Source organism: Homarus americanus, unplaced genomic scaffold (assembly GCF_018991925.1).
Source record: "Homarus americanus isolate GMGI-L3 unplaced genomic scaffold, GMGI_Hamer_2.0 scaffold22687, whole genome shotgun sequence".
NCBI classification, from domain to species: Eukaryota; Metazoa; Arthropoda; class Malacostraca; order Decapoda; family Nephropidae; genus Homarus; species Homarus americanus.
This window is the reverse complement of record NW_024754398.1, coordinates 1-25,640: the sequence shown is the minus strand read 5'-3', so window position 1 is coordinate 25,640 and position 25,640 is coordinate 1. Positions and strand designations below refer to the sequence as shown.

The 25,640-nt window shown below is 41.0% G+C and overlaps 2 non-coding genes across 2 annotated transcripts; both read right to left on the bottom strand.

The window, feature by feature from the left end:
• Positions 1-9,479: 9,479 nt before the first annotated feature.
• Trnav-aac lies at positions 9,480-9,552 on the bottom strand. Its single transcript has one exon. It is a non-coding gene; the product is annotated as a tRNA-Val (tRNA).
• Positions 9,553-12,009: 2,457 nt separating this feature from the next.
• Trnav-aac lies at positions 12,010-12,082 on the bottom strand. The gene has a single exon. It is a non-coding gene; the product is annotated as a tRNA-Val (tRNA).
• Positions 12,083-25,640: the final 13,558 nt, after the last annotated feature.

The window sequence follows — 25,640 nt, the reverse complement described above, 5'->3', positions numbered from 1 at the left end:
GAAGGAATTAACCAGACGTGTTTGATTGTTTGGGAGTCTCTATCTCTCACACTCGAGTCCAAGATGTCCCTCGTGTGGACGGTGTTCGTGTAGCGTCGTCAAACTCGCTCTTGGTTTTTATTCAGCAGGAAGAGCTACACCCGCCACCTGGTGTTGGCCGTGTCTGGTGACCATCATATTAACAAGGCCGCTCTCTCGTGCCTTGTCCACACGCCACCCCCCACCTCCATATTGTACCGTTTTGTCCTTTATTAACGGTGGTGTTACTACAGGCAGCGTGGTGTGGGGGGAGGGCCGCTGCTTCACATTGTTCAGTCTTTGACGTGTAACACAAAACGTGAGATGTTGTGGTCCTTCACTACCTCACAACACACACACATCTCCTAGTTACCACATGCTGTTGTTATTAAAGCTCCACCAATGAGTACGCGTCGCTGTCTCGTCCTTTGCTCCGCCGACCATTACAGTGTGTAGCCGCCGTGTTTGTTTCATGTAGCGACACTAAACTCCCGGAAATTTGTAGGTGTTAAGCTGGAGCGTTTGAGCTGTTGTTGTCGTCACCTTGTTGATGTTTTGTAGGTCTGTGTTGGCTGAGGATTGTTGTTAGTGTTTCTTAAGGCATTAATAAACTAGTCATGAGGTTCTATAGGAATTATATCCTGCTGTTCTTTTTGTTCTTGTTCTTTTTATTGTTGTTGTTGTTCTGCAGTTGCATAATTCGAGTTGTGATTATCAGTAGAAGTTTGACGGGCTGGATTCTCTTATCGTTTCTTTAATTCATAAACAAGAACCGTAAACACAAGAGCAAAACAAAGACATAACCAATGAACTAAAAACAAATATATTGAAGGTTTAAATTTCTGGGATAGATTTAAATAGATCTTGGGTATATTTTCTCGTTCTTGGAGGTCAGGCCAGGCCAGGTCAGGTCATGTCATGTTAGGTGTACCGAATACGCTAGCAGAGGTGGTCAGATGCCTTGGGAATACTGCAGAGTAATTAAGGTCAGGTCAGGTGGCCTCAATACCTGCTTCAAGGTGTAATAGAGGTGAAAAATAATGGGTTTTTTGATTGGATCTGGTTAAGTCAGGTCAGGTAAAGTCAGATACAGAGGCTGGGTGTATGACTGTGGGTTGGTGGGTGTATGACTGTGGGTTGGTGGGTGTATGACTGTGGGTTGATGGGTGTATGACTGTGGGTTGGTGGGTGTATGATCGTGGGTTGATGGGTGTATGACTGTGGGTTGGTGGGAGTATGACTGTGGGTTGATGGGTGTTTGACTGCGGGTTGGTGGGTGTATGACTGTGGGTTGGTGGGTGTATGACTGTGGGTTGGTGGGTGTATGACTGTGGGTTGTTGGGTGTATGACTGCGGGTTGGTGGGTGTATGACTGCGGGTTGGTGGGTGTATGACTGTGGGTTGGTGGGTGTATGACTGTGGGTTGGTGGGTGTATGACTGTGGGTTGGTGGGTGTATGACTGTGGTTTGGTGGGTGTATGACTGTGGGTTGGTGGCTGTTTGACTGTGGGTTGGTGGGTGTATGACTGTGGGTTGATGGGTGTATGACTGTGGGTTGATGGGTGTTTGACTGCGGGTTGGTGGGTGTATGACTGTGGGTTGGTGGCTGTTTGACTGTGGGTTGGTGGGTGTATGACTGTGGGTTGATGGGTGTATGACTGTGGGTTGATGGGTGTATGACTGTGGGTTGGTGGCTGTATGACTGTGGGTTGGTGGGTGTATGACTGTGGGTTGGTGGGTGTATGACTGTAGGTTGATGGGTGTATGACTGGGTTGGTGGGTGTATGACTGTGGGTTGGTGGGTGTATGACTGTGGGTTGATGGGTGTATGACTGTAGGTTGATGGGTGTATGACTGTGGGTTGGTGGGTGTATGACAGTGGTGACAAGGATTATTTGAGCTTGACAAAATTTAGATAGATAGCAGCATGGTTTAGTCGTGTTCAGTTTAGTTTAAATTGTGTTTAGGTTAGGTTGGGTCATGTCAGGTACAGAGTTTGGCCAGGGTCCTTTATTCAAGCTGTCAGTGTTAAACTTCCTTCCTAGAACATAAGAACATAAGAACATAAGAATGGAGGAAACTGCAGCGGGCCTATTGGCCCATACTGGGCAGTCCCGTTTACACCCAACCCCTATTGCTCATATGAGCATCCAACCTATGTTTGAAGCAATTCAGCGTATTCGAGTTAATGATGATATTTGGTAACTTGTTCCATTCATCCACTACTCTGTTTCCAAACCAGTGTTTACCTATTTCACGCCTAAATCTAAATTTGTCCAATTTAAAACCATTGTTACGAGTTCGCTCCTGGTTGGATAATTTGAGTACCTTTGTAATGTCCCCTTTGTTTAGCAACTGCCTTCCACTTATACACCTCTATCAGGTCGCCCCTCACTCTACGTCTCTCAAGGGAGTGCAGATTAAGATGCTTTAACCTGTCTCTATACTCAAGGTTCCTAATGCCCGGGATTAGTCTTGTCATTCTCCTCTGAATTCTTTCCAAGGATTTTATATCCATTCTGTAATACGGTGACCAGAACTGAACTGCATAATCCAGGTGTGGTCTCACAAGAGCAAGATACAGTTTTAGGATGACCTCGCTAGTCTTGTAACTAACACTCCTTTGTATGAACCCAAGTACTTTATTAGCCTTGTTACGAGCAAAAACACATTGTTTACTTGGCTTAAGGTTCCTACTTATCATTACTCCTAAATCTCTCTCGCAGTCGGATTTCTCTATGGCATCGTTGTTCATCTGGTATCTGGTTTCCCTGTTTACATTTCCTATACTGAGTACTTTACATTTGTCGATGTTGAATGTCATCTGCCATTTTTCAGACCATTCGAAAAATTTGTTTAGATCCTCCTGTAGTTTTGCCGAGTCCTCGTCAGATTTGATAACACGTCCTATTTTAGTATCATCAACAAATTTACTTATGTTGCTGTCTATGCCGATATCTATGTCGTTTATGTATATAATAAACAATAATGGTCCAAGTACTGAGCCTTGGGGAACTCCACTTGTGACGTTGCTCCAATGGGACTTAGTGCCGTTAATGCTCACTCGCTGTTTTCTGTCCTGTAACCACGCCCTAATCCATTTAAGGATGCCACCTTTGATGGCATGAGCTTCTACCTTTCTAATTAGTCTTTCGTGGGGGACTCTGTCGAAGGCTTTGCTAAAGTCGAGATATACCACATCATAATTGTGCCCCTCGTCCACTGATTCAAAAACTGATGAAAAGAATGTTAATAGATTAGTTAGGCAAGAACGTCCGCTTGTGAAGCCATGCTGGGAATCATTGATCAATCGGTGCTTCTCCAGGTGATTTCGAATAGAGTTTGAAATGATTGCTTCCAGTAATTTGCCTACTATTGATGTTAGACTGATTGGGCGGTAGTTAGAAGATAGTGATCTATCCCCCTTCTTGAAAATCGGTATTACATTCGCTATCCTCCAGGATTCTGGTACTACACCTGTTTTTAAGGACATGTTAAACAACTTTGCTAAGGGCATACTAAGCTCTTCCTTACATTCCTTTAATACTCTGGCAAATATCTCATCGGGACCAGGTGACTTATTAGGCTTTAGTTTGTCTATTTGCTTACTAACATCGTTACTAGTCACTACTATCTCACTTAATTTGTTTTCTCTTCACTATCTCTGAATAGAGTCGGTGCCTCGGGTATCATGTTTAAATTTTCGGAGGTGAAAACTGTTGAAAAATATTTATTCAAATTATTGCTCATTTCTCCGTCGTTATCAGTGAGCTCTCCGGAGTCTGACCGTATTGGTCCAATCTTTTCTCGTGTTTTAGTTTGATACATTTGGTAGAATCCTTTGGGGTTTGTCTTCGCCTCCCTTGCTATCCTTACCTCATTATTCCTCTTTGCTTTCCTTATCTCGGTTTTAACCCTACTCGCCAATACCCTATAATAGTCCCGGAGGTGAATTTCGCCACGATTTATCCTTCTACTTATAGCCTTCCTTTGGCCAATGATGTTCTTTAAATAATTATTTATCCATTTAGGGTCGTTGTTGTCTGATCTGAGTTTTTTGTATGGTATGTTCTGCCTTTGTGCCTTAAGTAACTCGCTATTTAAATTGTCGTGGAACTCGGCAATCTAAGATCTCGTTATCAGGTCGGTGTCATCTGTCAGGTTCACTGCCAAGCGCGACACCCCCTCTCTCAGCTGCCTCTTTAAACTGTCAAAGTTTGCCCTTCTGAAATTTGGTACTTTAGTGGAATTTTCCTTACGTCTGCCCTGAAAATCTAACTGGAATCGAATTTCTTTGTGATCGCTGTTTGCAAGTTCGTTCCCTACCTCGACATTGCTAATGAGGTTTTCTCTGTTTGACAAAACTAAATCCAATATATTATTACCCCGTGTGGGTTCGGTTATATGTTGACTTAGGAAACAGTCCTGGATCGTCTCGAGAAAATCCTCTGATTCTGAGTTACCCGTAAGGTCGGTCCAATCTATTTGGCCAAGGTTAAAGTCGCCTACTATACAGACTTTGTTGTGTATGGAAGCCCTGCGCATTTCATCCCAGATAAGTCGCTCATGGACTCTATCAAGATTGGGGGGTCTATATATTACTCCTGTGATTAATTTTTCCCGACCGTCGCTTAATTCTATCCAAATTGTTTCTGTATTCCTCTCAGTTTTTATTTCCTTATTTATTTCACACTTCAGATTATCCCTAACATAGATTGCTACTCCGCCTCCTTTCCTGGTCTGCCTATCGGTATGGAACAGTTTGTAACCCGCAATTTGGTATTCGACTGGTAATTCACGTGTGTCTAGGTTGATCCATGTTTCAGTGAATGCAATTATATCGATTTCTTCGGTACATACCAAGGCCTTAATATCATCCATTTTGTTTCTCATACTTCTACTGTTCGCGTAGTATACATTTAAGTTAGTCGTGTTCTGATTCCTCCCCTTACCGCGTTTAGTTTTAAACTCCCTGTCTAATTTAGTTTTGTCATCATTCCTAACACTGGTTAGGTTAGGTTAGGTCAGGTCAGGTCAAGTCAAGTTAGAAGCCCCAGAAGTAACTCCTTTAATCTCTCTCTCCCATATACCATAAACCACCTCGTTTAACCCATCACAGTCGTTTAGCTGGAAGGAATGGTGAGAGTGCCGTGGCTGAGTGGATAGTTCTCATCTCTTGTCGTAGAGTCCATGGTTCGATCCCCAAGTCAGGCTGTTGAAGAATATATCGTTCTGAGTGTCTTGTAAAAGTGCCTTCGTATATGTAATGTTCTGTGGCTGAGTGGGTATAGAGTCTCACATCCTCTCTGAAAGGTCCCTGGTTCGATCCCCCTTTGGCAGAATCTATTTTAGTCACTTTTATTGTGAGTTTTATGAGTTTACGGTGGCTGAGCGGATATAATTCTCGTCTGCTGTGTTAAAGAATGGTAGTTCGATCCCCAGAGCAAAATCTAGGTCAGTAAATGCCTTTGTTTGGTGCTGCTGTGGCTGAGTGGATTCTGTTCTCGTTTCCTGTTTGAGATGTTGCTGGTTCGATCCTCAAGGTAAGGTCTAGTTCAGGTTAGTGTTTGGTTAGTGTTAGGTTAGGGTTAGGTTGGGTTAGGTTAGTGTTTGGTTGGTGTTTGGTTAGGTTAGGTTAGGTTAGTGTTTGGTTAGGTTAGTGTTTGGTTAGGTTAGTGTTTGGTTAGGTTAGTGTTAAGTTAGTGTTTGGTTAGTTTTTGGTTGGGTTTGGTTAGGTTAGTTTTCAGGTTAGTGTTTGGTTAGGTTAGTGTTTGGTTGGTGTTAGGTTAGTGTTTGGTTGGTGTTTGGTTAGGTTAGGTTAGGTTAGTGTTTGGTTAGGTTAGTGTTTGGTTAGGTTAGTGTTTGGTTAGGTTAGTGTTTGGTTAGGTTAGTGTTAAATTAGTGTTTGGTTAGTTTTTGGTTGGGTTAGGTTGGGTTTGGTTAGGTTAGTGTTAGGTTTGGTTAGGTTAGTGTTGGGTTTGGTTAGGTTAGTGTTTGGTTAGGTTAGTGTTTGGTTAGGTTAGTGTTAAATTAGTGTTTGGTTAGTTTTTGGTTGGGTTTGGTTAGGTTAGTGTTAGGCTAGTGTTAGGTTAGTGTTTGGTTAGTTTTTGGTTGGGTTTGGTTAGGTTAGTGTTAGGTTAGTGTTAGGTTAGTGTTTGGTTAGTTTTTGGTTGGGTTAGGTTGGGTTTGGTTAGGTTAGTGTTAGGTTAGTGTTAAATTAGTGTTTGGTTAGTTTTTGGTTGGGTTTGGTTTGGTTAGTGTTAGGTTAGTGTTAGGTTTGTGTTTGGTTAGTTTTTGGTTGGGTTAGGTTGGGTTTGGTTAGGTTAGTGTTTGGTTAGGTTAGTGTTAGGTTGGTTAGTGTTTGGTTAGGTTGGTTTTGGTTAGGTTAGTGTTTGGTTAGGTTAGTGTTTGGTTAGGTTAGTGTTTGGTTAGGTTAGTGTTTGGTTAGGTTAGTGTTAAATTAGTGTTTGGTTAGTTTTTGGTTGGGTTTGGTTAGGTTAGGTTAGTTTTGGTTAGGTTAGTGTTTGGTTAGGTTAGTGTTTGGTTAGGTTAGTGTTTGGTTAGGTTAGTGTTAAATTAGTGTTTGGTTAGTTTTTGGTTGGGTTTGGTTAGGTTAGGTTAAGTGAATTGAGGTGAGGGAACGTGAGGTGAGGTGAGGTAATGTGAGGTGAGGTGAGGTAACGTGAAGTGAGGTGAGGTAACGTGAAGTGAGGTGAGGTAACGTGAAGTGAGGTGAGGTAACGTGAGGTGAGGTAACGTGGGGTGAGGTGAGGTAACGTGAAGTGAGGTGAGGTAACGTGAAGTGAGGTGAGGTAAGGTGAAGTGAGGTGAGGTAAGGTGAGGTGGTGAGGTAGCGTGAGGTGAGGTGAAGATGGCATTGAGTGAGGTGAGGTAACGTGAAGTGAGGTGAGGTAACGTGAGGTGAGGTGAGGTAACGTGGGGTGAGGTGAGGTAACGTGAAGGGAGGTGAGGTAACGTGAGGTGAGGTGAGGTAACGTGAAGTGAGGTGAGGTAAGGTGAGGTGACGTGAAGTGACTAGTGTGGATGAACCTCTTGACTGGGTGTCTTGTCATGAAGATATTGACCTAAATCACTCATGTTAACAGAGAGAGAGAGAGAGAGAGAGAGAGAGACGATTTTTCTTCCACTGAGACAGAATATTCCAAGTCTCTCTCTCTTTCTCTCTCTCTCTCTCTCTCTCTCTCTCTCGTTATTTCCACTTGAAGTCACAACAGTGTATCGTCATTGATCTTCCTCGACACACACACACACACACACACACACACACACACACACAAGACAGTTCTTTGGTGGTGCGTCATAAAACAAGACTTAGGACGTGTGTGTGTGTGTGTGTGTGTGTTATTATAATTATTATTATTATTATTATTATTATTATTATTGTTGTTGGAGAGGGGTGGAGAGAGTGATGGAGAGGGTGGAGAGGTGATGGAGAAGGGGTGGAGAAAGGGAGGTGATGGAAGGGTGGAGAGGGAGGTGATGGAGAGAGGGTGAAGGGAGGGTGGAGAGGAAGGAGGTGATGAGAGGGGGTGGAGAGGGAGGTGATGGAGGAAGGTGGAGAGGAGGTGATGGAGAGGGGTGGAGAGGAGGTGCTTGGAGAGGGGTGGAGAGGAGGTGGAGACGGAGGTGATGGAGAGGTGAGAGAGGAGGTGATGGAGAGGATGGAGAGGGAGGTGATGGAGAGGGTGGAGAGAGGGGGTGGAGGGAGGTGATGGAGAGGGGTGGAGAGGGAGGTGATGGAGAGGGTGGAGAGGGCGATGGACAGGGGTGGAGAGGAGGGAGGTGGTGGAGAGGGAGGGTGGAGAGAAGGGGGTGATGGAGAGGGAGGTGATGGAGGGGTGGAGGGAGGTGATGGAGAGGGGGTGGAGAGGGAGGTGATGGAGAGGAGATGGAGGTGGAGAGGTGATGGAGAGGGTGGAGGGAGGTGATGGAGAGGGGTGGAGAGGGAGGTGATGGAGAGGGGTGGGGAGGGATGGGGTGGAGAGGGAGGTGATGGAACATAAGAACATAAGAAAATAAGGATTCTGCAATAGGCTGGTTGGCCTGTGCATGGCAGCTCCTGTCGAGAGTTACTACTACTCTCTATCATCCATGAATCTATCTAGCCTCCTTTTGAAACTTTCCAGAGTTCCCGCACTTACTACAAAGTTGCTAAGCTTGTTCCACTCGTCCACCACCCTATTTGTGAACCAGTTTCTTCCTATCTCCCTCCTAAACCTAAACTTATCCAACTTGAATCCGTTGCTCCGAGTCCTATCCTGCTCACATGATGCGGAAAGTAATTAGAGAAAATGAGATAGATTTTTATTGAAGAGTTTGGTGTTAATTTATTTTTTTGACACACACACTGTATATAGAGTAAGGTCTTCTGACACACCCTGTACGGCATTATATTCAAGGGGTTAAATTATGAGGTAGAATTATTGTAATTATTATTATTATTGTTATTATTATTGTTATTATTATTATTATTATTATTATTATTGTTATTATTATTATTGTTATTATTATTATTATTATTATTGTTATTGTTATTATTATTATTATTATTATTATTATTATTATTATTATTATTATTATTGTTATTATTATTATTATTATTATTGTTATTATTATTATTATTATTATTATTATTGTTATTGTTATTATTATTATTGTTATTGTTATTGTTATTATAATTATTATTATTAGTTATTATTATTGTTATTATTATTATTATTATTATTATTATTATTGTTGTTATTATTATTATTATTATTATTATTATTATTATTATTATTATTATTATTATTATTATTATTATTGTTATTGTTATTATTATTATTATTGTTATTATTATTATTATTGTTATTATTATTATTATTGTTATTATTATTATTATTGTTATTATTATTATTATTGTTAACATTATTATTATTATTATTATTATTATTATTATTATTATTATTATTATTATTATTATTATTATTATTATTATTATTATTATTATTATTATTGTTATTATTATTTTTATTATTATTATTATTATTATTATTATTTATTATTATTATTATTGTTATTATTATTATTATTATTATTATTATTATTATTATTATTGTTATTATTATTGTTATTATTATTATTATTATTGTTATTATTGTTATTGTTATTATTGTTATTGTTATTATTATTATTATTATTATTATTATTATTATTATTATTGTTATTGTTATTGTTATTGTTATTGTTATTATTATTGTTATTATTATTGTTATTATTATTGTTATTATTATTGTTATTGTTATTATTTTTATTATTATTATTATTATTATTGTTGTTGTTGTTGTTGTTGTTGTTATATAAGTTAACATGTTAATATTACCTGTTATTTAACTTCTATAATATTAACCTAAACTTGAGATAGACTGAGAGATAGTGAGATAGGAGTGAGATAAAACTCTTGTGCTCACCAGGGATCGAACCTGGGACCTTCTGTGTGTTAGACAGATGTGATAACCACTACACCATGAGCACTTGGTGACGTGGGTCCATTGAAGGATTAAACCAGTCATCTAAGGGTTAAACCAGTCATCAAAGGGTTAAACCAGTCATCTAAGGGTTAAACCAGTCATCAAAGGGTTAAACCAGTCATCAAAGGGTTAAACCAGTCAACAAAGGGTTAAACCAGTCATCAAAGGGTTAAACCAGTCAAAGGGTTAAACCAGTCATCAAAGGGTTAAACCAGTCATCTAAGGGTTAAACCAGTCATCAAAGGTTTAAACCAGTCATCAAAGGGTTAAACCAGTCATCAAAGGGTTAAACCAGTCATCAAAGGGTTAAACCAGTCAAAGGGTTAAACCAGTCATCAAAGGGTTAAACCTCCCTCCCCCCTCCCTCCCTAAGCTAATCAGCTGTTTAGTCCCAAATGGTTAGGTTAGGTTAGGTTAGGTCATGTTAGGTTAGGGTTGGTTAGGTTAGGGTTAGGTTAGGTTAGGTTAGGTTAGGTTAGGTCAGGTAGGTCAGGTCAGGTCAGGTCAGTTTAGATTATTAGGTCAGGTTAGGTCAGGTTGGGTCAGGTAGGTCAGGTTGGGTTAGGTCAGGTTAGGTCAAGTCAGGTCAGGTTAGGTTAGGTTGGGTCAGGTTAGATTAGGTCAGGTTAGGTCAGGTTAGGTCAGGTTAGGTTAGGTTAGGTCAGGTAAGGTCAGGTCAGGTTAGGTTAGGTCAGGTCAGGTTAGGTTAGGTTAGGTCAGGTTAGATTAGGTCAGGTTAGGTCAGGTCAGGTTAGGTTAGGTTAGGTCAGGTCAGGTCAAGTTAGAGGCCCCAGAAGTAACTCCTTTAATCTCTCTCTCCCATATACCATAAACCACCTCGTTTAACCCATCACAGTTGTATTGCTGGAAGGAATGGTGAGAGTGCCGTGGCTGAGTGGATAGTTCTCATCTCTTGTCCTAGAGTCCATGGTTCGATCCCCAAGTCAGGCTGTTGAAGAATATATCGTTCTGAGTGTCTTGTAAAAGTGCCTTCGTATATGTAATGTTCTGTGGCTGAGTGGGTATAGAGTCTCACATCCTCTCTGATAGGTCCCTGGTTCGATCCCCCTTTGGCAGAATCTATTTTAGTCACTTTTATTGTGAGTTTTATGAGTTTTCGGTGGCTGAGCGGATATAATTCTCGTCTGCTGTGTTAAAGAATGGTAGTTCGATCCCCAGAGCAAAATCTAGGTCAGAAAATGCCTTTGTTTGGTGCTGCTGTGGCTGAGTGGATTCTGTTCTCGTTTCCTGTTTGAGATGTTGCTGGTTCGATCCTCAAGGTAAGGTCTAGTTCAGGTTAGTGTTTGGTTAGTGTTAGGTTAGGGTTAGGTTGGGTTAGGTTAGTGTTTGGTTGGTGTTTGGTTAGGTTAGGTTAGGTTAGTGTTTGGTTAGGTTAGTGTTTGGTTAGGTTAGTGTTTGGTTAGGTTAGTGTTTGGTTAGTTTTTGGTTGGGTTTGGTTAGGTTAGTTTTCAGGTTAGTGTTTGGTTAGGTTAGTGTTTGGTTGGTGTTAGGTTAGTGTTTGGTTGGTGTTTGGTTAGGTTGAGTTGGGTGGGGTGAGGTGATGTTTTGGGATTTGGTGTTTGGTTGGGTTAGGTTAGGTTAGTGTTTGGTTAGGTTAGTGTTTGGTTAGGTTAGTGTTTGGTTAGGTTAGTATTAAATTAGTGTTTGGTTGGGTTATGTTGGGTTTGGTTAGGTTAGTGTTGGGTTTGGTTAGGTTAGTGTTGGGTTTGGTTAGGTTAGTGTTTGGTTAGGTTAGTGTTTGGTTAGGTTAGTGTTAAATTAGTGTTTGGTTAGTTTTTGGTTGGGTTTGGTTAGGTTAGTGTTAGGTTAGTGTTTGGTTGGGTTTGGTTAGTGTTAGGTTAGTGTTAGGTTAGTGTTTGGTTAGTTTTTGGTTGGGTTTGGTTAGGTTAGTGTTAGGTTAGTGTTAAATTAGTGTTTGGTTAGTTTTTGAAGATATTGACCTAAATCACTCATGTTAACAGAGAGAGAGAGAGAGAGAGAGAGAGAGACGATTTTTCTTCCACTGAGACAGAATATTCCAAGTCTCTCTCTCTTTCTCTCTCTCTCTCTCTCTCTCTCTCTCTCGTTATTTCCACTTGAAGTCACAACAGTGTATCGTCATTGATCTTCCTCGACACACACACACACACACACACACACACACACACACACAAGACAGTTCTTTGGTGGTGCGTCATAAAACAAGACTTAGGACGTGTGTGTGTGTGTGTGTGTGTGTTATTATAATTATTATTATTATTATTATTATTATTATTATTGTTGTTGTTGTTGTTGTTGTTGTTGTTGCTGTTGTTGTTGTTGTTGTTGCTGTTGTTGATGTTGTTTTTGTTGTTGTTATATAAGTTAACATGTTAATATTACCTGTTATTTAACTTCTATAATATTAACCTAAACTTGAGATAGAATGAGAGATAGTGAGATAGGAGTGAGATAAAACTCTTGTGCTCACTAGGGCTCGAACCTGAGACCTTCTGTGTGTTAGACAGATGTGATAACCACTACACCATGAGCACTTGGTGACGTGGGTCCATTGAAGGATTAAACCAGTCATCTAAGGGTTAAACCAGTCATCAAAGGGTTAAACCAGTCATCTAAGGGTTAAACCAGTCATCAAAGGGTTAAACCAGTCATCAAAGGGTTAAACCAGTCATCAAAGGGTTAAACCAGTCATCAAAGGGTTAAACCAGTCAGAGGGTTAAACCAGTCATCAAAGGGTTAAACCAGTCATCAAAGGGTTAAACCAGTCATCTAAGGGTTAAACCAGTCATCAAAGGGTTAAACCAGTCATCAAAGGGTTAAACCAGTCAAAGGGTTAAACCAGTCATCAAAGGGTTAAACCTCCCTCCCCCCCTCCCTCCCTAAGCTAATCAGCTGTTTAGTCCCAAATGGTTAGGTTAGGTCAGGTTAGGTCAGAGTTGGTTAGGTTAGGTTAGGTCAGGTTAGGTTAGGTTAGGTCATGTTAGGTTAGGTCAGGTTAGGTTAGCGTAGGTCAGGTCAGGTCAGGTTAGATTACGTCAGGTTAGGTCAGGTCAGGTTAGGTCAGGTCAGGTCAAATTAGAGGCCCCAGAAGTAACTCCTTTAATCTCTCTCTCCCATATACCATAAACCACCTCGTTTAACCCATCACAGTCGTTTAGCTGGAAGGAATGGTGAGAGTGCCGTGGCTGAGTGGATAGTTCTCATCTCTTGTCCTAGAGTCCATGGTTCGATCCCCAAGTCAGGCTGTTGAAGAATATATCGTTCTGAGTGTCTTGTAAAAGTGCCTTCGTATATGTAATGTTCTGTGGCTGAGTGGGTATAGAGTCTCACATCCTCTCTGAAAGGTCCCTGGTTCGATCCCCCTTTGGCAGAATCTATTTTAGTCACTTTTATTGTGAGTTTTATGAGTTTACGGTGGCTGAGCGGATATAATTCTCGTCTGCTGTGTTAAAGAATGGTAGTTCGATCCCCAGAGCAAAATCTAGGTCAGTAAATGCCTTTGTTTGGTGCTGCTGTGGCTGAGTGGATTCTGTTCTCGTTTCCTGTTTGAGATGTTGCTGGTTCGATCCTCAAGGTAAGGTCTAGTTCAGGTTAGTGTTTGGTTTGTGTTAGGTTAGGGTTAGGTTGGGTTAGGTTAGTGTTTGGTTGGTGTTTGGTTAGGTTAGGTTAGGTTAGTGTTTGGTTAGGTTAGTGTTTGGTTAGGTTAGTGTTAAATTAGTGTTTGGTTAGTTTTTGGTTGGGTTTGGTTAGGTTAGTGTTAGGTTAGTGTTTGGTTAGGTTAGTGTTAAATTAGTGTTTGGTTAGTTTTTGGTTGGGTTTGGTTAGGTTAGTGTTTGGTTAGGTTAGTGTTTGGTTGGTGTTAGGTTAGTGTTTGGTTGGTGTTTGGTTAGGTTAGGTTAGGTTAGTGTTTGGTTAGGTTAGTGTTTGGTTAGGTTAGTGTTAAATTAGTGTTTGGTTAGTTTTTGGTTGGGTTTGGTTAGGTTAGGTTAAGTGAATTGAGGTGAGGGAACGTGAGGTGAGGTGAGGTAACGTAATGAGGTGAGGTAACGTGAAGTGAGGTGAGGTAACGTGAAGTGAGGTAACGTGAGGTGAGGTAACGTGGGGTGAGGTGAGGTAACGTGAAGTGAGGTGAGGTAACGTGAAGTGAGGTGAGGTAAGGTGAAGTGAGGTGAGGTAAGGTGAAGTGACGTGAAGTGACTAGTGTGGATGAACCTCTTGACTGGGTGTCTTGTCATGAAGATATTGACCTAAATCACTCATGTTAACAGAGAGAGAGAGAGAGAGAGAGAGAGAGACGATTTTTCTTCCGGTGAGACAGAATATTCCAAGTCTCTCTCTCTCTCTCTCTCTCTCTCTCTCTCTCGTTATTTCCACTTGAAGTCACAACAGTGTATCGTCATTGATATTCCTCGACACACACACACGTGAGGCCCCTCATAACACCATCTGTGAGGGAATTACTACACCACGCCAGGCCCCTCATAACACCATCTGTGAGGGAACTACTACACCACTGGAGGTCCCTCCTAACACCATCTGGGAGGGAGTTACTACACTACGTTTTTGCTGTTCAACACCTACAATAATCTGTATGTTCACTGTATGTTCCTTTACCTTTCTCTAACGAAGGCTTTTGTTAAACCACCAATGTATGTAATAAGTCATTTATGTCCAATGTATATTTTCAGCCTTCGGGCTGCAGAACTTTTTCAATAAACCGTCAATTATTATTATTATTATTATTACACACACACACACACACACACACACAGGGGAGTGTGGGGAAGGACGACCTCCTTGCCACGCTGTTAAGGCAGCTGGGGCAGTTGAGGAGTGAGGTTGACACTCTAAAGGGGGAAAATGAAGCCCTCAGGACGGAACTCCTTCAGGTAGGTGTCCTGCCTAGCAGGACACCTGCGAAGGAGGAGCAGGCGTGGAGAGTGGTTGTCTCCAAGGGGACTAGGGTCAGGCTTAGGAAAGCTGACCAGGGTGTGGAGTGCAGTAACCCTTACCAGGTGCTGCAGGAAGCTGGAGAGGAAGAGAAGAGGCAGGACGGTATGGATCAAGGAGAGGAAAGGGCAGTTGTACAAACCCTGCCCACAGGTAAGGTCGTGGTAGTTGGTGACAGCCAGGTGAGGTTTATGGATAGGGCTTTTTGTGCGAGAGATAGGAAACGTAGGACTAGGGTATGTTTTCCTGGGGCTGGGATAGGGCATGTAGCCGAGAGGTTAGACAGAGTTTTGTCAGGGGAGGGTACCAATCCAGTAGTGTGTCTTAGTGTGGGAGGAAACGACATAGGTAAGGTTAGGAGTGAGGAACTTTTCAAGAGGTATAGGGAGGCGCTGGGGAAGATTAGAGATAGGGGAGGGATCCCGATAGTATGTGGTGTCTTGCCTAGAAGAGGGTTGGTCGTGAATGGCTGTCCAGGGCAATTGCTATTAATTGCCGACTGGAAAAACATTGTGCTAACAATGGTTGGGCATTCATTGATAACTGGCAACGATTCTATGGCAACGACTACCTGTACTGCCGCGACGGAGTACACTTGTCTCGTGAGGGGGTAAAGACGTTGTCTGCATCCCTGGAGCGTGAAATTGTCACTCAGAAGGGGGGGTTTCGCCAGTAGATAGGGGTCGGGGAAAGTGGGAGTCAAAAAACAAGCAGGTCCTGGGAAGTAAAATTAGTTGCTCAGGACAAGGGGTAAAACAGGACCAGGGAAGAGTAGGTTTAAATGTATACTATACAAACAGTAGGAGCGTTAGAAATAAAATAGACTTGCTGAGAGCGGTTGTATGTACCGAGAATGTAGACGTCATAGCAATCACCGAAACTTGGATGAATCTGGCGAGCAAATTTTTTTATCAGAGTACCACATAGAAGGGTACAACCTTTTTCACAAGGACAGGGAAGGTAGGAAGGGGGGAGGGGTCGCACTCTTCGTCAAGGATACATTAAAATGTTGTACTAATAATTCAATAAAGGGTGAAATAGGAACCGAGTCTGTGTGGGTAGAAATCACGGAAGGAAGAGAAAAACTAATTATGGGAGTGATTTACAGGCCCCCAAGTCTTAGCAAAGAAGCAGCTCAGCCCATATGGGAGGAAATGAGTCGGGCAGCAAAATATAACAACCTATGCATTATGGGTATTTCAACTTCAGAAATATTGACTGGGACAACATTGTAGGCGACTATGAATCTGAAGACTTCCTAGACGCAGTACAGGACAATTTTTTGAAACAACTAATTACAGAACCTACTAGAGGTGACAATATATTAGACCTAGTATTAACAAATAAAGAAAATATTATCAGAGATATCACAGTAGGGGAAGAACTAGGTAACAGTGATCACAGAGAAGTCAGGTTCACCCTAAATTGGGAAACGAAAAACAATGACAATATGGTCAGAGTCCCAAACTTTCGGTTGGCGGATTATCAGGGGTTAAGAAGGTACCTAGGTGAGGTCACCTGGGAACAGTCACGTCAGTTCCCAGTAGGAAGTGGTGAGGTCATAGATGACACAACAATTGATCATGACTATAATATATTCACCAGTATACTACATAAAGCACAAGAACAAAATATACCACACAGAAAAATTAGGTCAAATAAGAATGAGCCAAGGTGGATGACCAGAAAACTTAAACATGACATAGGAATAAAGAAAGGAATATATAAGAAATTAAAGGGAGGGGAGGAGCAGCTCAGAAACAGGTATAATGAACTATCTAGGAATGTTAAGAAAAATGTAAGGAAAGCAAAGAGAGACTATGAAATCAAAATAGCAAGAGAATCCAAGTCGAATCCCAAGGGATTTTTCCAGGTATATAGGACAAAGGTCAAGGACAAAGTTCGGCCTTTAAAGTCAGGGAGGGGAGAATTGATAAATGGCAGTGAAGACATGAGCAAAGCATTAAACAGCTACTTCTTATCAATTTTCACAGAAGAAATTTGCGATGAAATTCCGGAGGTGGAACTGATATTTAAGGGAAAGGAAGAAGAGAAATTAAAGAATATCACTATCAGAAAAGAGGATGTTCTTAAGAAGATAAATAAACTAAAGAACACAAAATCCCCAGGGCCGGATGAAATTTTTCCTCGAGTCAATATTTTGCAACCTTTTGCTAGGTAAATTTTAGCGTGAAATTTATCGAAAATCTAACGTACAGCTGCATTAGTGCATTACAATTAAATAGTGAACATTGCTTTCTGACTTCATTCTTTAACAACCCAACTAACAATATTTTTTTCTGTTTCAGATTCTGATGCATTTATAAGTTGATAATATTTGCGATGGCTGCTTGTGTCAGGACGAGGAACCAAAAATCCAGCCATCTCAGTCACTATCTTGGGTCTGGGAGAGAGCTCCTGAAGTCGGAGTTGCCTACATTGAGAGATGCTTTGAGATACGGTGTTTTAATCAGGCAAATCAGTGAAAAGAACCAAAGAACTCACACAAACAAAGACATTGCCAGTGATATGACCAAAGCTGCCTTGGCACAGTACACTCTGGCTAACGCTCAGTTCAAGCCTCCAGTCATAACAAGTCAGAAGAAGATTAGTGAGAGACTGCTAGCCAGTTGGGAAAAGGCAAGAGATATCTCTCTTGGGAGAGGAAAACTTGCAGTTAAGGACAGCTTTGCCAAGCAACTGGACCAGTTATTTGACATAATTACTTGCAAGTGCCCAATTGTTCTCTGTCCTGAGTTTGGATGCGATCGTGACTGTAAATCCGAGGCCCACATCTCCTGTATTTGCAAGCGTGAACTGAAGATTCCTGTGATCGAACTGGCATTTGTCAAAGCACAGAGAGAGAAGACTGGCAGTATAGGGGCTCTCATGATTTCTAGCCAAGATATTCCAGAGTCCAAGAGACAGGAGGCTGCCACAGAGAGACAGAAGAGGAGAAGAGTTGCCGAGGAAAAGAGACTTGAGAAGGCCCAGGGTGAGGTAAAAAAGGCCGATGATTGGAGTCAAGCTGATTCAGAGTTTAATGACTTCCCCATGGCTGATCCGAGTGCTGACCAGGAGAATGGTGACTTTGTCCCTAACCCAGAAAATAATGATCCCAAACCTTCCAGGCATAAGATTCGAAATAGGAAAGATATCCCGAGCATAGCTCTGGCCAGCATGCGACACCACACTGGTCTCAGAGAAACTGCAGAGATAGCAACAGCTGCCTGGGTTGACGGTGGTTTGATAACACCTGATGATGTTCACCTGGTGATAGATCATAACAAAGTAAGGAGAGCTCAGGAGAAACTTGTCAGTAACCTAGAAGAGGAGTTTGATAAGGGGATAAGAGAAAATGGAATCAATTGTTTGTTCTTTGATGGGAGAAGGGATGACACTAAAGTGTTCATGAAAGTTGGAGATTCTGACAAGTTGTTCCCTGCCATGGTGAAGGAGGAACACTACTCCTGCTGCAGTGAACCAGGAGGGAAGTATTTGTGGCATTTCACTCCAGAGAAAGATGACATCAGGAAACCAGCTGAGATAGTGACAGATAACATTGTGAACTGGCGCAGAGAGAGGAACGTAGACCAGACCCTGCAGGCCATTGGAGGGGACAGCACCAACACGAACACAGGGTGGCAAGGGGGGTCATACAGTGGATAGAGCGGAAGATTGGGAGGAAGCTGGTCTGGATTGTTTGTGACCTCCACACCAACGAGTTGCCACTCAGACATCTGATCCAGGAGCTGGATGGCAAGACTCTTTCAAACAACAGATGGTCTGGTCCTCTTGGCAAGATGCTGGACTCTGCCACTGAGTTAGAAATAAATCCGAGCTTTGAAAAAATCACAGTTGGCCCTCCACTCGTTGAGCTTGCACATACTGTCATTGACGACCTGAGTACTGACCAGTACTATGGTTACATGATTTGTAGTGCCATCAAAACTGGGGTCATGCCTGATAGACTTGCTTACCTGCAGATAGGTCCAGTCTCACATTCTAGGTGGCTCACAACGGCTCTCAGGTTCTGCAGAATTTGGGTCGCTCATCATAAACTGAAAGGGAACCAGCTTCACAACCTGAGACTTATTGTCCAATTCATCGTGATGCCCATTTGCCAAATTGGTTCAACAACACCAAGGTCAAGCCACTGTTCTCCGAAGGTCCGAGGGCATGTTCTCTTCCAGCTTGAGCTCCCCTGAGGAGTCAGCCAAGCGAAGGTTGTTCAGGTTGTGGAGCAGACTGTGAGGAGATCTTCTCCCATGCCTATCCTGGAGGCAGTTCTGCAGACAATGCTCTGCAAGTAAGGATGAGGAGGAGAGAAGAGTGGCAGTCAAAAAGATCTTGGATATGAGACTTATGAGAGGATCTGGGCATGACGAATCAGTTGGTGACGATTCCTTCAGGGTCAGGAAGACTCCTGAAGTCAATCTAGGTGCCAAGACCCTCACTGATCTCATGTGATTCGGATAACATCCAGGCTGGCAGTGAGCCCCTCATCTGCAGCCTGCCACCACGCTAAGCCAGAGTTTCCTGGACACCCCATGATGTCCCTGCCTGGCCCTCGCACACCCAGAGTATAGAGCGTTGTGTACAGCAAGTGAGCGGTGCTGGAAGCAGTCACGTGTACAGCCAGGAGAGGAGGGAAGGCTACATCCGAGCTCAGGTGGTCAGCAGGAGGTGATGAGTAGAAACAGAAGCAAGAAAGACATGTTCTCTATGGTGTGCAGCAACACCGGGTCGTAGTAGTAAAACCGGTTTTTGTATTTGATGATTTTGTTTTCTAAAGGAATATTAAATTTAATAAATGTGTCAAGATCATTCGTTTCACTATTGTGGATCATTTTCATCCTAATAAATTAACCTGACACATTTAGCTATTTAGTGGTGTTGGTAAAAGGGTGGGAATACTGAATTTTCATAAGATTTCAAGTTAAAATTTACCTAGCAAAAAATGAAAACTTTTCAAATCTGAAGATATCACATGATTCTGCACATAGAACTACATCATACCATGGGCCGATTTTTCTAACTCAAAAAAAAAAAATTCGCCTCCGTATGACACACCCTACTGACTGAGGGTCTAGACTTTAGAGGCACATCTGGGTGGTTGCGAGTACATGCCATGTACCACCAGATGAAAAAGAAATTTAATTGTGAAAAAATATATGTAAAAAAACACGGACATATACTCTTTTCCTTTGCGTCACGGCAGACATTTAAATGGCCGGCGAGCACGTGGGTGTATTTAAATGCACCGTAAGGGCATTAAAACTGACCGAAATCTTTTCTGTGAGGCTTGCCAATGTCTCGGATGATTTTTTTAATGAACGAATATGAGGACCCCATTTTGAGCGAAAAATGCCAATATTTTACCTGAATCTCTGCTTAAAATGCTATCGCACAAAATTCTGACCTGATTGAGCAAAATGGATTTCTTGGGTAGGTTTTAGAATACAATAACTGTTTTCTGCATTACACCGATGGTTCCAAGTCAGAAATTATCCTTAAGTTTTGTGAATCAGTATTTACAGTTTTTCTTAATGGGTGACTTAAGTTACGGTCACACGATCCCTTTGATGAGCAATTAATTTGGAGCAAGAAATTACGAGTAATTTCTTCCAAATGTGGTCACACGAGTGGCTCTTGGTTCAGTTACTACAGCAAGAAAAAAAAGTTAACGCCGCTGTGCGAGTAGAAGGGAGATGGAACATCACAACAACAATGCAGACGACGCAGCAGCTATCCTTGGTATTATTGTTATTATTAAAAAGAAATGAGAGAAAGCGAAGAAAAACTATTGGGGACTCGTAAGTGGCTGGCGAGGAGGAGGAACGAGTGTTTAATATAGACTGGTTCAACTATCGTAGTTACAGTAGGGAGGGTTGTTAGTGTGTGGAGAATGACCGGCTGTATGGGCTTGTGTTTTGTAAACAAACACGCCAAAACACCACCCAAATAATAAACTCAGTGTGTCGTAAAAAACTGTTTGTGCATTTTATACATACTGTTATTGATCTATGTTATATATAGCCAAGGTAAATACTCGATAAATAAGCTTCGTGTCATTAAATATGGTATTAACCGGGTTTTGAACCAATAATCTTGCTCGAAATAGTCAAGAAATTGACTATCACGATTGTCAATAAAAATGCTTCAAAAACGTGCTCGAATTTCTCGAAAATTGCTCGAAATAACTTTCCGGCAAGAAATTGCTAAAAAAAAATGCGCCCATGTGACCAGTGCCTTAAGAATTGTATGTTATCCTCATGGCATTGGAAACACACACACACACACACACACACCCCATACACAGTCACACACTCACCATGCACAATCACACACACCCATACACACACCGTACATGCACAAACCATACACACACACACACACACACACCATACATACACACACCATACACATACACACACCATACACACACACACACACACACCATGCACACACCATACAAACAAACAAACACACACCATATACACACACACACACACACCATGCACACACACACCATGCACACTCACACACACACACACACCATGCACACACACACCATGCACACACACACACACACTAATTGTTTTAATTTAGTTCTTGGAACTCTTAAGTGGCAGCGCTTGATGTAAACACTTCTTGGCATTTTCTGTTTATCTAGTAGCAGGTATACACACAGATGTAATATGAGAAAATAAATTATGAATTCTGTCCAGGGAAGTGTTGTGAATATGACCTTGAGATAACACTTGTGTTAAGTGTGAATTTCCCGGTCTAGTGATATGTCCAACTACTACTCTGGGCCGCGAGACAGTGGTAGTGATTACAGATTGCCCACGAGGGGGCTAGTTTATTGGGCACCCCCTTACATCCTGTGCAAGGTGAAGCGCAGAAGCGTTTACAGTGCCCAACTGGGAAGCATGCGGAGTTCATGCTTGCCTTTATGACTCATGCATTAAGGGCGTAAAAGGTCTGAAGGGTCATGGGTTTTGTCAGCAAGTTACATAAAGTGACAATGATGAGTGTGTGGGGGGAAAATTCCCGGTACAATTTATCTGTTTATGGCAAAGTGTGGCAGGTCCCTAATAATGTGAGCGGTGTTTACTGAATCAGCTGACCCTGGCTCGACCTTTTGAGAGACGCAAGCCAAGTGATCTAAGAGTCGTGAATAACATGGTGAATTACTTGGTGTTATTCATTTGGGTGAATATTTGTATAAATCAAAGGTGCTGTCACACACACACACACACACCACACGTGGCACACCACCAACACACAGTTTCTGAGAAGGAGTTTGAGATTGTATTTAACGAAGTCTTAACTGGGAAAATGTTGTATGGCTTTTGTTATGGGGTAAGTTCTGGCGTGAACATTAAGACTATTTTCATAATTTTTGTAACTAATATTTTTATCTGCCTGGTACAATTATTTATTAATTTGTATTGTAAGTTATGTCTTGATAGTCGATGTAATGTAACAATTTATTTTTGTGTTAATGTTCATATAGATTGGTTCAGTGTTGCGGCTCTGACTCGTCAACGATGTTAATAAGCTCTTGAGTACATACTGCTGGTGAAACTATGTTATATTAACAACACGACAGACAAGTACTATAATACCTTAACATTTAACAATAATTCAGCCTTAATTTAATTTTTTCACCAACTTAAGACACACAACCCAGAAGGAAGTAAGACGGGCAACATAACGCGGGATATCGTGGCTTCACTAAGTGCAAATTATGGAACTTGAGGTAACACATTATGGGAAAATGCGAGCCCTGCTAAGTGGTTCTCCTCAACATGGACGCAAACATCAGATGGACAAAGAAACAGAAGAACCCCGGATATACATTCATTTATTCTACAAAAAAGTTACGTAAACGAGCGTTAAATACGTTTAAGTAATCACAGTTTACGAAGCTGAAGTCGAGATATTAGAAGATGAAGAAGACTTTAGCATATCAGTATACCCCATGACCGGCGCCAGGATGTTAAGTGTGCCATCAGGGTATATTAGCGCTGAGAGACGGGTGCTATCGTGGTATATTAGCATACCTCCACCCTGAATGGTATATCAAAAAGTACAGGATTTACTTCACAGATATTTAGTTATATCTATCGGTATATTATATAAATTATATCAATATATCTGTTTATACCAAATATGGCATCAGAGTATATCACCGTTTGCCATCATATTCTCTAAATAACCTCAAAGTATACCCCCTAATGTATACTATCATACACTATAAATGACACTGTAGTATGTTAGTATATAATCAGGGTATAACATAAATAATATCAGCATTGTTTAGAATATCATATATATTAAGCGTGAGGAATGGATGTATATGATTCAATATATCACAGTTACATAAAGCGGTATGTCAGCTCATCAGCATATCACTAGAATGACATCAGAGTATACGACACTATACTCCAATAAATACTGTCAGGTATCTAAGTATATCAGGGTAATCACTGAGAAGTGTCAGAACATATCAGCATATTCCTTGACTGGTAACAAAGCATATCAACATACTCAAAGTATAATCAATGTCTCCGGAATAAACAAGCCAGTGACAGCAGCATATATTTCTGAAAATCAGCTGTGAAATATGTTCAAAACAGCCCAAAGTATACTATAATACTAAGCAACATTTGAAATATACCAGTATACTTCTTAACAGTCAGGGAAAAAATCATTATACAGATTAGTGTCCTCGAAGCAGATCAACTTGTCTCCTGCTTTCTGGGGACCCATTAGTGGCATATCAGTATATCCAAAGAGACACATCGGAGTATATTACCATATATCCCAAGTGCCATGAAGGGATATCAACATACCTGAGTATATTAACCAGCTCTCATAGTCTTCCACTCTCTCTTAGATCCATCAGAATATGTCAGCATATCACCCTATCTTCTGAAGGTCCAGTTTACCTTGTTCCGAAAGTATGTCGAAGCATACTAACAGATCCCCTGAATGCCTTGAGAACATATCAGTATACTTCTAGGTTAATTCATATCATATCAGTATATCCCCTGAATCTAAAGTATAACTAACCTCATTTCAAATTATTATTAGAGTATGTTAACATATTCCCTTAGAAGCATACCAGCATATTCTTATGTCATTACAGTCAACCAGTATACGCTCAGAGATAGATGCAAGCATATCAGGGTATATTAGCATACCCTGTAAGAGAGATATGAGCCTAGCTACATAACCCAGTATATCAGCATACCCCATATGCTCTTATAGTACATCAGCACACCCTCTGAGAGACAGAACCATACCAACATATCAGAACATATTAGTATATCCTTTAGAGTGATATGAACATAATGGCATATCAGATGACAAGAGTATATCAGCATAGTCTTTGAGGAGCATATCAGACCAACCTAGCATAAGCTCTTTAAGATAGATGGGAGCATATCTTAAATAGACTGGAACATACCAGAGCATATTAGCATATTAGCATATTAGCAAGGTGAGGAGGAGGAGGAGGAGGCAGGTGTCCACCGACCAGGTATGCTGATAGTCTGGTGATAATGTGGGTAAAACTGGTGTGTGTGTGTGTGTGTGTGTGTGTGTGTGTGTGTGTGTGTGTGTGTGTGTGTGTGTTCGTTCTCATGTTTATTTCTTGTAAGGTATGTGTCACCTAGCCGGCCATTTTGTTTAAATTTTTTGGTCGCTCTAAAATACCATTAAAACAATATTGAGTATAAACGTTTGGCTCAACTGATGATCTCAAACATGTCCCAACTTTTTTTTGCCTCAACTCCACATTCTGTAACTCATTTAGGTAGATGTCCCTCACTACACATACACTGGACTATGTGTAATGTTGCAGCTAATGTGTTATCAAGATATTGCACATTATAAGTTCATGTGTGGTCATTATTATATCAAACCGAGGAATTTTAAAGAGCTATTACACCACCTGTATCATTAGTTGTCGCCAGGTGAAGGAATGTTTAGGTAGATTATATTTTATTTACTGTAATTAAAGTTTCAATACCTAAGACGTTCCACTATAAGAGTCTTTCAACCTCAGGTAAGGTCTAAAGACTTTCTACTCTAGGTCTTACACCCTGGAGTAGCTGTATCGTCCACATAGGTAATTACTCCACAAGGAACTACAAGTTACACCTTGATGTAATACTTCATTTACTGCCAAACTTTATAGGGAAATATTTTTCACAAAGAATTTCAAGTTACAATTTCACATAATAAGTCACATTACAAACGTTCCTTCGGCTTACAGTTAAACTTTGCAATGTCAAGATATTTTTTTCACTGCAGAGGAAAGTATCCGTCATCACCACACACACACACAAAGACAAAACTCCTGTATCCAGATTCTCAAAAGTTTATAAATTAAATTCTTCCCTAAAATTAAACAGACAATACATCTATTTATCATAGAGTATGTGAACAATATCGACGCCATATTGGTTACCATCTTTGAGTTATATAATTAGTTAGCTTCATAGTGTTAATTATTTAGTTAAATAGGAAAAATAATCTACTAGCGTGTGTTGTGACCAAAATAAATCAACATTGTATTTACTTTCTTCTCCAGGGGGCACTAAGTCTAGAAAAATGACACAATTGACATCTACATAAAGTGACTGATCAAGGGTAGATATTGGCTACCTTTTGTGTTACTTTGAGGTCGTAAGAACACACAGAGCTGCTCTTAAGGATGTTTACCACAATACACCTCAACCAGCTTCTCATTCACTAAGGTCAAACAATAAATCTGGTTCACAAGATACACCGTAAATTTTATTAGAATACAATAATCAATTACTGTATTATTGTATTGAGGCGAATAGTCTTATGGTGTTAAGATGTGTTCTTAAGCCACGAAGGTAAACAAAAGGTATTCAATATCTGCCTTGGTTGACGATGATCTTTAGACGTTAGCAAGTCCTCCTCCTCCTGCTCTCGAGTAAGGTAAGGAAGGCCTCACCTGACCAAAATTGTTAATTAAGATAGATTACCTGAAGATTAACCCTCCCAGCTTATTTCAACTAATGATTAACCTAACGCTACTTGGGAAGTTAAGTTAGGTTAGGTTAGGTAGGGTAGGGTAGGGTAGGGTAGGGTAGG